The sequence below is a fragment of the Podarcis pityusensis genome, assembly GCF_964106645.2.
Source record: "Podarcis pityusensis genome assembly, chromosome: 7".
Lineage (NCBI taxonomy): Eukaryota > Metazoa > Chordata > Lepidosauria > Squamata > Lacertidae > Podarcis > Podarcis pityusensis.
This window is the reverse complement of record NC_138031.1, coordinates 42520607-42531971: the sequence shown is the minus strand read 5'-3', so window position 1 is coordinate 42531971 and position 11365 is coordinate 42520607.

Sequence of the window (11365 nt, the reverse complement as noted above, 5' to 3'; positions counted from 1 at the left end):
AAGATGAACCAGATAGCACCATGATCACTTGGTCACCTTCCCTGACATTGGTTCCATGACCAGCTGTTCTTGGGCACAGTCATTTAAGGTGTCAAGAAACCTCTTGGTCATGACCAGAATACACATTTACCCTGTCGATGTAAGGGCAACTTAAGTCACCCATTACTACAACCGCAACACTTCCTTCTTTCGGTGCCTCCTTTGACTTAATCAGCTGAAGCTAAATGGAAGTGGTTGGACGTGTTACCCAGTGGTAACTCTTAAAATCTCTCTTATGAAATATAGGTAGGATCATGCTGCACAACCATAGGGCTATTCGTAACCTTCAGTGGAGTTCTTTGTCACTCAGGCCTGGCTTTACCATAGGGCAGCACAAGTAGCTGTTGGGGGCACCAAAAAAAGCAAAGGGTCTCCTGTGCCATGGTTGTGCTCTATTGTTCGTGTGCAGAAACACACACATGCATCTGAGCTAGGGCTACCAGCCTATCTTCCACCCCAATCCTTCTGTTAGCACCACCCATCTAATCTGCCTCTTCTTTCATTGCCCACCTGCAATGTTATATGGCATTGAGAAGAGGATGAGTGTAGCACAGCAGTGATGACAACAGACGGGTTTGCTTGCTCATTGATTCTTCCTGTAATTGGTGTAGAAGCAGAGCTCTCAGTGGTGGGATATGCCTTCCCTTTCCTAGCAGTTTTGATTTGGGGCAGTTCAGCTGCTGGTACATCCATCTATCCGAGCTGTGTTGCTGGCAGGAAGCAGCGGTGGACCAGCCTTAGACTTCCTGCGCAGAGGGATATGTGTGTCTTTTTTTCTGTTCCCTTCGTATGTTTTGTTCTTTCTCTGTTCTATGTCTCATCTCTTGTACCCCCTCCCATGGATTGCCTGAATGTCATTAGGACCGGTCTTTCTCAGATGTGTATCACAGAAAGAGAAATACGCCTCCATTATAGTGACAAAACAACTTCGGCCAGTTCTGTTGGCATTGCTCCAAAAGAAAGGAAACTGATGGCATTGAATGGGATAATGATCTCCTGGAAGAATCCTTAAATATAATGAGCGTTGGACAACTATACTAGGCACACTGCTGGGAAAGTGTACTATGTTCATAGGAACCATACATAGAAAGCAAATATTATACTTTTTTTGTGGGGGAGGCGACATTAGTAGGAGTTTAGATTTCTACCTGCTCAGGCTCACAGATCTTTCCTGCAAAATTCGTATCAGTTTGGCATCAAATCAGTAGTGTTTTTCCTCTGTAAGGAAAAGGTTACACTGGAATTGGACCCCAGTACTAAAAACTGATGTCTTGTCTCTTGAAAGCATACGATTGGCAGCTAGGAATCTTGGATGCAGCTCAAGCTGTAAACTGAGACTTTGTCCCTCAATTTCTGTAACGGTTTTACAACCTCTGATTTGCATATCAGTAGAGGTATCTTATTGGTTGCAAAATAACATTTTTTTGTGTGGCAATGATAACAATTTCTTTCCTTATCCAGGATGGTTGTATGATTAGCCCCAAGCAAGATGGGAGTTGAAAAAAAGCAATTTGCGTCATAAGCGCTACTGGATCGCTTGAGCTTAGCAATGACTCACACCAGAGCCTGGAGCTTCTTGCTACCTTGATAAAGTATTTATTTATTGCATTTATGTCGCACCTTTTCCTCCCAGGAGTTCAAGGTGGTGTACATGGTTATCCCCCTCCTCATTTAATCCCCCCAACAATCCTGTGAGGAAAGTTAGGCTAAGAGGCAATGACTGGTGCAAGGTCACCCAGTGAGCTCCATGGCTGAGTGGAGATTTGAACCCTGGTCTTCTAGGCCCTAGTCCAGGGGTCAGCAACCTTTTTCAGCTGTGGGCCGGTCCACCGTCTCTCAGACCTTGTGGGGGGCTGGACTATATTCGGGGGGGGGGAATGAACGGATTCCTATGCCCCACCAATAACCCAGAGATGCATTTTAAATAAAAACACACATTCTACTCATGCAAAAACACCAGGTAGGGCCCACAAATAACCCAGAGATGCATTTTAAATAAAAGGACACATTCTACTCATGTAAAAACACACTTATTCCTGGACTGTCCGCGGGCCGGATTGAGAAGGCGATTGGGCCGCATCCGACCCCTGGGCCTTAGGTTGCCTACCCCGGCCCATGTCCAATCACTACACCACACTGGCTGAGGAACAGGGGAGGGTGTTTAATATTAGCCAGTTATTCTTTCTTGTTTCAGTATAGCCTCTTTAAAAGACCCAGAGATTCCTGAGCAGCTTAGAGAAGGGTAGAGAGGGGTAATTCAGAAGTTGGGAAATTTGGGGAAGAAATTGTTTGATCTAAGAAAAAACATAAAAATAACTAAAATGAAATTGAGCTAAACTACACAACCAGCAGAATGATGTGTTAGATCTACTCTTTTCCATTTGGATTGTTTTTAGACTACACACCATCTCAGCAGAAGCTGCATTTGCTCCTTGTAACACTGCCAAGTGACTCCTAGTACATGAACTCTTTTCAGCTGAATAAAAAAATTCCTTCCTGTAGCACCTTAGAGACCAACTAAGTTTGTTCTTGGTATGAGCTTTTGTGTGCATGCACACTTCTTCAGATACAATGAAACAGAAGTCACCAGACCCTTATATATAGTGAGAGGGTAAGTAAAGGTAAAGGCACCTCTGCCCGTACGGGCCAGTCTTGACAGACTCTAGGGTTGTGCGCTCATCTCACTCTAGAGGCCTGGAGCCAGCGCTGTCCGCAGACACTTCTGGGTCACGTGGCCAGCGTGACAAGCTGCATCTGGCGAGCCAGCGCAGCACACGGAAACGCCGTTTACCTTCCCACTGGTAAGCGGTCCCTATTTATCTACTTGCACCCGGGGGTGCTTTCAAACTGCTAGGTTGGCAGGCGCTGGGACCGAACGACGGGAGCGCACCCCGCCCCGCCGTGGGGATTCGAACCGCCGACCATGTGATCGGCAAGTCCTAGGTGCTGAGGTTTTACCCACAGCACCACCCGCGTCCCAGAGGGTGGGGAGGGGTATTATTCAGAAGGGTGGTGGGAATGGGTGATTGGTCAATAGGTGTGGTAAACCTGTTGACAACTGTTAACGACTGCAGTTGGTCTTACAGGAAAAAGCAATGGGTGAGATGGCCAAAAATAGCTTTATGATGTATAATGAGGTAAGAACCCAATGTCTCTATTCAGACCAGGTCTCTCCATGGTTTTAAGTTTGGTAATGAGTTGCAATTCAGCAACTTCTCTTTTCAGTCTATTTCTGAAATTCTTTTGTAATAAGATAGCTACTTTGAGATCTTGTATAGAATGTTCTGGGAGACTGAAGTGTTCTCCTACTTGTTTCTCTGTCTTGTGATTCCTGATATCAGATTTACATCCATTTATCCTTTGGAGTAGGGTTTGGCCTGTTTGTCCAATATAGAGAGCTGAAGGGCACTGTTGGCATTTGATGGCATACACAATGTTAGAAGATGAGCAATTAAATAGTCCTGAGATGATATGTTTGATGTTTTTTGGGGCCAGTAATGGTGTTGTTGGTTTCTGCTTTCCTTCACTGTGCAGCGAAAGGGCTTGTCACGAGACAGGTGTTTACATTCCACAGTCTGTACTGTTGGAGTTTCTCACGGGAAAGGGAGACTGGATGTGACGTACACTGGTTTCCTGTTTTTCACTGTTCTTTGCAGTTTCACTGTGTGATTCTCTCCGAGCTGTCGAGGAGAGAGGATGCATTTTTCTGCTCCGGCAGAGGCAAGATGTCTTTCTGTAATATACCAGCTTTGAACTGTAAATAAAGCAATATAGAGTATGCAGCACGTACTCCTCATCCTTCCGCTGGGCACGAGACTCTGCTTTAAATCAACACGTGGTTATGGGCTCCAGAAGTCGAATCGGAGTGCCGGCAAAGGATCGGAATGCAGAGGGACAGATCGGAACGGAATCTGCTCTGCGCGTAAAAGTGATTGATGAGGTATGTGCTACTGCTCCGGGCAGCCTGCCAGCTTCTAGCTAATGGCTTTATGGCTTTATGGCTGGACTTTGAACCTTTAAAGCCGGTTTTGCCGGGAATAGGCAAAAGGCTCCCAGGCACAAGTTACTATGCTGGGGAAATCGAAAGTAACTTTTAAGTGCGCTTTTGGAATAAGGCAGCTGCAGCAGTGACGCAGCAAGATTTAAAGCAGCATATATGACGCTGAAGGCTAATGCCAGAGTCATGATGGCCCTTCAGGATGCTTGTGGGATTCCTAAGCTCAACAAGAAAAATTACGCCGACTGGGTTCTGTATGCAGAGGCAATTCTGCGGAAAGAGGGTTTGTTTGAGGTGATTACAGAAACCCCCCCAGCTCCAGTTACAGATGCATGGGAAGCTAAGGATTCCAAAGCAAGGGGAACTCTTACATTGATAGTATCCCCAGAAGAGCTCTGTCTATTGCGTGATAAGACCTCAGCCAGAGAAATTTGGGACGCTTTGAGAGAAGCTCACTTAAGGACAGAAGCTGGGTCCACTATGTTTTACTTTAACAAGCTGCATAATATGGCTCTTGCTGAAGGTGGAGATGTGCGTTTACATCTGATGGAGATGCAAAATCTGAGACATGAGCTGCAACAGAGAGGACTCAACTTTCCAGAGGCTGTGTATTCTTTCATGATACTACAATCTTTGGGTTCAGGTTGGGAGTCTGTTGCAACCCAGATTGCTGTGCAGCCAACCGCTCAGCTAACAGTGGACTATGTAACTGCCGTGATATTAAATGAAGCAGATCGCCGGGGTGCTAGCTGCATGGGCAAGGGGGAGTCTTCACAGACGTCATCCCATAGTGCAGTGGAACCACCAGATGGCGCCAAAGCTTTGAAGGCAGTGAAATGCTACTCGTGTGGACGTCTAGGCCATATGAAGAGGGAATGCAGATATCCCAGGGCCAAGACAGAGCAGCGCAGCGAAAGCTCATTGCGCGGAAAAGGCCGAGGCAAAGGCAAAGGTCCGGTGTCTAGGACAACGCAGCACAAGGCTATGGTTTCACGCTTCACTCCAAAGGTTGCAGAGGTCCAGAAGACGTCTAGATCTTTCTTCGTTGTTGATTCAGCGGCGACCCACCACATGTGCAACGATAAGAGACTGTTTGTGTCTTTTACACCGCAGGAAGGTGCGATTCACCAGGCGGATGACCACACTATTCCCAGTAAAGGCTACGGAACTGTTGTTCTTCACAGTTTGGACTTATCGATACAGAATGTGCTTTACGTGCCAGACGCCAAACATAATCTGCTCAGCGTTGGACAGCTGAATGAGCGGAACATTGACGTTTCCTTCAAGAACAGGAAGTGCATCATCACAAAGAAAAATGATTATGTATTGCATGCTGAATATGTTGATCGTTTGTTTGTTTTGTATTATGATGATGCTGAAAAGGATGACACTTGTTGCATTGCAGGTTCTAACAAAAGTTTGCATGCAGAATGCAATGTGTTCACGATTTTCATAGAAAATTTGGTCATTTGCGTTTTGAGGCAGTATCTAAAATGCCTGCCTTGGTTGAAGGTATGACTATTAAACCCTGCAGGTACCACATGAAGTGCAAAGCATGCGCAGCAAACAAGGTGAAAATGGCTGCGAGAGGTAAGGTGTCTAGTAGGCAAGCTACAGAACCATACCAGGTTGTTCATGCTGATTTAGTTGGACCACTAGCGCCCTCTTTGGGTGGAAATAGGTACTTCATGGTTCTCATTGATGCATTTTCTAGATATATTTTTGTGTACAATCTCAAGCAGAAATCAGAGGCTTTTCCTAGGTTCAAGGAATTCTGTGCTTGGTTGGAAAATGTGCACGGTAAGAAGATAAAGACTCTTTTCAGTGATCGCGGGGGGGAATTCACTTCTCAGCAGTTTGAAGCTTTTCTGACTGAGAAAGGAATTCAACACGATTTGTCTAGTCCTCGCTCGCCATGGCAGAATGGACTTGCGGAAAGGGCAAATCAGACGTTGCTTCAAGGGTTAAAAACCTTGCTGCATGATGCCAATCTTCCAGAGAGTTATTGGGCCGAATCTCTCTCGTGTTTTGTTTACAGTTACAATCGCAGGTTATCTTCAGCGATTGGTTGTACCCCCTATGAGAAGATGTTTGGCAAGAAGCCATACATCAAACACATGAAGATTTTTGGTTCTGACATGTGGGTTCGCTCACCACAAAACTCCAAGTTAGACAAGCGTGGATTGCATGGTATCTTTCTAGGTTATCAGAAAGGGTCTTACAGAATAATGATGACTGACTCTAAGACAATTAAGCTCACGAGAAGTGTTGAGTACAATGCAAAGTGGGGGGAGAATGTGGGAATTTTCCAATGTTATCCTGATGACGGTGATGAGACTGAGGATAGTCAAAAGCAACCACAACAACCCACACCCACTGATGAAGGTTCTGAGTCTGAATCTGAAACTGAATCGGGTGATTCAGAGGATTTCAAGAGTGCGAAAGCCTCTATGCGACCCTCTGAAAGCTCTGATCAAGAATTGGAGGAACCATTGTTCACAGTAGGTCGTTTTTCTCCTAAGAAGGAAGAGGAGAGTGTTGAAGACTTAAGGCTAATTCGTAGGTCACAGAGAGCCACAAAAGGCAGACCTCCAAAGAGATTTGCTGATGAGTTTGCTACGATAGCAGTAACAGCTGTTAAAAGCTCCAAGAAGGTATTTGAACCTTCAAGTTTCCAAGAAATCCAGGGTTTGGATTCAAAGGAAGCTGAGCCATGGTTAAATGCCATGAAGGCTGAGCTTGATTCCTTAGAAAGGAACAAAACATGGGAGCTAGTTCCAGTAGTTCCAGGAATGAAACTGCTTGGAAGCAAATGGGTCTTCAAAGCGAAGACAGATCAAAATGGCAAGATAGTCAGACACAAAGCCAGATTGGTAGCCAGAGGTTTTGCACAGGTACCAGGTGAAGACTATCACGAGACCTACTCACCGACAGTGAGATATGAAAGCATTAGGCTTATGCTCAAGCTAGCTGCAGAGGAAAATCTACACATTAGTCACCATGATATTAATACAGCTTTTCTGTACGGATCTCTAGATGAATCACTTTATATGCTTCCACCTGATGGCGTACAGGTAAAACAGGGATTTGTTTGTGCTCTGAAGAAATCCCTTTATGGTCTCAAACAAAGTGCACGGTGTTGGCACACAAAACTCACTGAAGTATTGTTTTCTCTAGGTTTTCAGCAAGGAAAAGCTGATCCATGTGTATTTGTCAAAGAGGAGGGGCAAAAGAAACTGTACTGTTTGTTTTATGTTGATGATTTATTATTCTTTTGGAAAGATGTCGCAATGTACAATAACGCCCTAGCTCAACTGAAAGAGCACTTTGACATGAAAGATCTTGGTGAGGTAAACAACTACCTATCTCTGGAAATAGAGAGAGATCAAGATGGTAACATTCTAGTACACCAGTCACGGAAAATTGCTGATGTGTTAAGCAAACTAAATCTGATGGATGCTAACCCTGTAGACACACCGATGACAACAGGTTATCAGGTAGATGACACTGAAGAAGCATTTTCTGACACTACACTGTACAGAAGTGTGCTAGGCAAGCTAAACTTCATTGCCAGATGTTCAAGACCAGACATTGCTGTTAGCTGTAATTTGCTAAGCAGACAAGTCAACAATCCTAGTGTCAAGGATTGGAAAGCTCTGAAACGCATAGCGCGGTATTTGAAAGGCACTATGCATTACAGACTGAGATTTAACAATCAGAAGTCTGGTGGTCTTGAGATATTTGCAGATGCAAGTTTTGGAAGTGACACTACAGACAGGAAAAGTATGTCTGGAGTTTGCTACATGTACAATCAAGGTCTGTTTGATTGGTCATGCAAGAAGCAAACAACAGTTAGTTTAAGTACTTGTGAAGCCGAACTGAATGCACTGTCTTATTCACTTAAGGATTGTGAATGGTTAATACAATTGTGCAAAGATATGAAAATTCCTGTCAAATGTCCAATCCAGGTTTACCAGGACAACAAAGCATGTTTGGCTTTGCTGAAGTCTGAAGGTTGTAAGCAAAGCACGAAGCACTTGCAATTAAAGTTGCAGCATGCTAGGGAATGTATTCAGAAGGGACTCGTAACGGTGTCCTATATGCCAGGTAATGAAATTCCTGCTGATGTATTGTCCAAGATTGTATCAAGGGATCAACACTGTACCTATGTGCAGAAGTTGGGTTTGTACTGATATTGTACGAACACGCTGCCCAGTGATGTTCACAGAAAGGGGGAGGATGTTGGTTTCTGCTTTCCTTCACTGTGCAGCGAAAGGGCTTGTCACGAGACAGGTGTTTACATTCCACAGTCTGTACTGTTGGAGTTTCTCACGGGAAAGGGAGACTGGATGTGACGTACACTGGTTTCCTGTTTTTCACTGTTCTTTGCAGTTTCACTGTGTGATTCTCTCCGAGCTGTCGAGGAGAGAGGATGCATTTTTCTGCTCCGGCAGAGGCAAGATGTCTTTCTGTAATATACCAGCTTTGAACTGTAAATAAAGCAATATAGAGTATGCAGCACATACTCCTCATCCTTCCGCTGGGCACGAGACTCTGCTTTAAATCAACAGTCCGGGTGTATGTGGCAGCAAAGTTGGCATCTAGGTTTATTGCAGGCTCTGGTACCAGTGTCCATGTTAAGTCTGGTTGTATTATTGTGGGTGAGGAGTTGTTTAAGATTGGGTGGCTGTCTGTAGGCAATGAAAGGTCTTCCTCCCAGAGCTTGAGAAAGAGAACTGTTATTGTCTAGGAGAGGTTGTAGATCTCTGACTGTTTTAACTTGAGAGCTGTATGTGATTACTAGCGGTATTCTGTTATTTTCTTTTTTGGGTCTGTCTTGCAGCAAGTTCTCTCTGGGTTTCAGTCTGTCTCTGTTGATCTGTTGTTTAACTTCATCAGGCGGATATCTTAGTTCTAAAAAGGTTTGCTGTAAATATCTTAGGTGAGAGTCTCTGTCTGTAAAGTTGGAACAGATGCAGCTGTAACATAGGCCCTGGCTATATACAATGGATTGTTTGGTACGTTTGGGATGGTAGCTAGAAGCATGTAAATATGTTTGTCGGTCAGTTGATTTATGGTATAAGGTGTCTATATGCCCATCCTGTATTTTTATAGTAGTGTCCAAAAAATGTATTTCTTGCATAGATTGGTTCATTGTTAGGTAGATGGTGGGGTGAAAGTCATTGAATGTCTGGTGGAAGGTGTCCAGGGTCTGTTGACCATGTGTCCAGATAATAAAAATATCATCAATGTATTGCAGGTACAAGAGAGGTTTGAGTGGCTAGGTGTTTAGGAAACGTTGTTCTAAATCTGCCATGAGGATGTTGGCATACTGTGGGGCCATGCAAGTGCCCATTGCTGTGCCGCTGATCTGGAGGAACAGGTCATCACCAAATTTGAAGTTGTTGTGGATAAGGACAAAATGGCAGAGTTTGGTAGCAAAGTCCACTGTGATTTTATCTGAAATGGTGTTCCTTATATGTGTGGGATGTTGGTATACAGAGATTCCACATCCATAGTGGCTAGTATAGTATTGTTAGGAAGATTATTCAAAGATTGTATTTTCCTCAGAAAATCTGTGGTGTCACATACATAGTTGGGAGCATTGAGGGCATATGGTTCCAGAACATAGTCCATATAACCGGAAACACCCACAGTAATAGTGCCAATACCTGAGATGATGGGGCGTCCTGGATTTCCTGGTTTGTGTATTTTAGGTAGAAGATAGAAAGTTCCTGGTCGAGGTTCTGCTGGTGTGTTTGTGAGGATCTGTTCTTGGATGTGTGGGGGTAGCTCCTTAACAATCTTGTTCAGTTCTTTTTGTATTCTTGTGTGGGGTCTGAGTCCAATTTTATGTAAAAGGCAGTATTGGAAAGTTGTCTGTGAGCCTCCGGGATGTAATCAGTTTCCTGGATGTAATAACAGCTTGTCCGCTTCTTTAATTATAATGTCTGGGTTGTTCCTGAAATTATCTATGGCTCTCCTTTCAGCATGGTTTAGATTTTGTTGTAAGCAATGGTGTTTTCTGGTCACATCCGTTTGGATTCTGTGGCGGAAGCAATCGATGTACAGATCTAGTGTAGTATTGCGTCCATCAGGAGGGGTCCATGTGGAATCCCTTTTCGTGTAACATTTTTTCGGTGGTAGTTGGAGGTCAATGTTCTGTGTTGGGAGGATGGTAGTTGTTCCCCAGTAGGCTGAGAGATGTTGTGTTGTGAAGATGTTGTTTGTTCTACTTTGTCTTGTTCTTGTGTGTGTTGAAAGAACTCCTTCAGGCGTAAACGGCAGAAAAATGCTTCCAAGTCCCCACAGAAAAGGATCATGTGTGGGGATTTGGCAGGGCAGAATGACAGTCCACGTGAAAGGACTGATTCCTCAGCTGGGCTGAGTGTTTGCTGTGAGAGATTGACAATATTGTTGATCTTGTTGTTTTGATTAGTAGCCTGTAGGTTGGAAAGGTTAGAGAGTTTTTTGTTTTTCTGTTTTTTCAGTAACTCCAGTTGAGAGTGGTAACTGGTTTGTTTTTCCTTGTGGAACTCTTGCCAAGCTGGGTGATTCCTAATAGAGTTGTCCAGTACAGAGAGTTCCTCTGAGAGCGTCTGTTTACAGTACAGAATGCCGATCAGGTGGCCAAACTCTACGCCAAAGGATAAATGGACATAAATCTATATCAGGAATCACAAGACAGAGAAACCAGTAGGAGAACACTTCAGTCTCCCAGGACATTCTATACAAGATCTCAAAGTAGCTGTCTTATTACAAAAGAATTTCAGAAATAGACTGGAATCAGAAGTTGCTGAATTCCAACTTATTACCAAACTTAAAACCATGGAGAGACCTGGTCTGAATAGAGACAACTGGATTCTTATCTCATTATACATGATAAAGCTATTTTTAGCCCTCTCACCCATTGCTTTTTCCTGTAAGACCAATTGCAGTTGTTAACAGTTGTCAACAGGTTTACCACACCTATTGGCCAATCACCCATTCCCACCACCCTTCTGAGTAATACCCCTCCCCACCCTCTCACTATATATAAGGGTCTGGTGACTTCTGTTTCAGTGTGTCTGAAGAAGTGTGCATGCACATGAAAGCTCATACCAAGAAAAAACTTAGTTGGTCTCTAAGGTGCTGCTGGAAGGATTTTTTAAATTTTGTTTCGACAACAGCAGACCAACATGGCTACCTACCTGTAACTAGATCTTTTCAGCTGAGTTTCACCCCACTGCGTCCACCTTTCTACTTCATAAATTTCCTGTATAAACAACCAACACTTTCACAAAGATACTTCTTATGCTTGTATTTGCATAATACTTTACAGTCCTCCTG